This window comes from Chrysochloris asiatica, unplaced genomic scaffold, assembly GCF_000296735.1.
Source record: "Chrysochloris asiatica unplaced genomic scaffold, ChrAsi1.0 scaffold00029, whole genome shotgun sequence".
In the NCBI taxonomy this organism is placed as follows: Eukaryota; Metazoa; Chordata; class Mammalia; order Afrosoricida; family Chrysochloridae; genus Chrysochloris; species Chrysochloris asiatica.
Window position 1 is genome coordinate 2,041,537 of NW_006408547.1, and position 1,138 is coordinate 2,042,674.

Below are 1,138 nucleotides of genomic sequence, written 5' to 3' on the forward strand. Positions count from 1 at the left end.
ACCAGTCCATTTCAGCTTACTAATGCCTACCTAAGATATTGATGTTTATGTGTTCCATTTCATTTTTGACAACTTCCAATTTTCCCAGATTCATCCTTTGTACATTCCATGTTCTGATTTTCAGTGGATGTTTACAGCTGTTTCTCTTCATTTTGAGTTGTGCCCTATCAGCAAATGAAGGTCCCATGGACTTTTCTCCCATGGGTTTTACTCCATTCATTCATCACGGTCAACTCTACTTTGAGGAGATAGCTCTTCCCCAGTGATATTTTTAGTGCCTTCCAACCTAAGGGACTCATTTTCCAGCACTATATCTGACAGTGTTTCTCTGCTATTCATAAGGTTTTCAGTGACTAAATATTTGTAAGTAGTTCATCACATCTTCCTAGTCTGTCTTTGTCTGGAAGCTCATCTGAAACCTGTCCATCAGGGGTGACCCTGCTGGTATTTAAAACACCGCTGGCATAGCTTTCAGAATCACAACTCACAAGCCACCACAGTACGACAAACTGACAGATGAGTGGTGGTTAAGCCGCCTAGACAGTGAGAAAATAACTTAATGTTTTCAAAATCCACTTGGATTTTTTTCTGTTCATGCAGTGCAAGGTCACTAAGATAATCACTTCCCCCCACCCAATCTTTTGGTCTTAGAGCTTCTTCTGTTTCTCCATGTTATACATGTATACCTTGACCACTGTATGCTACATGTTGTACTGTAAATATTATTTTACTTGTTATTGTCTCCTCTGGCCAGTTAGATGTTTGAAGCAAGGCCTGTTTCTTATTACAGATATTATCTCTACTTCATCTGAATTGTGGTGAAGGGATACAACCCTGATGCACATAACCTAATTTTGAACCACACAGAATCCCTTGTTTTGTTCTAACTACTGCCTCTTGATTTACGTACTTGTTCTCCATTAGCACAACTAAGTGCTCTGGAATTACCATTGTTTTCAGTTGTTGCAGACCGTGTAAGACTAGTCAGAGGTTCGAGGCCCTCTAGGGCTGAGTGTAACAAATGAGGCCACTGGCAGTTAATGGAAAATTGCTTTCATCTTAATATTCAGGTATATATATTAAATTAATACACTGGAGCCTTTGAAAATCCACAGATAAATGTGATATTTTCCTAAAG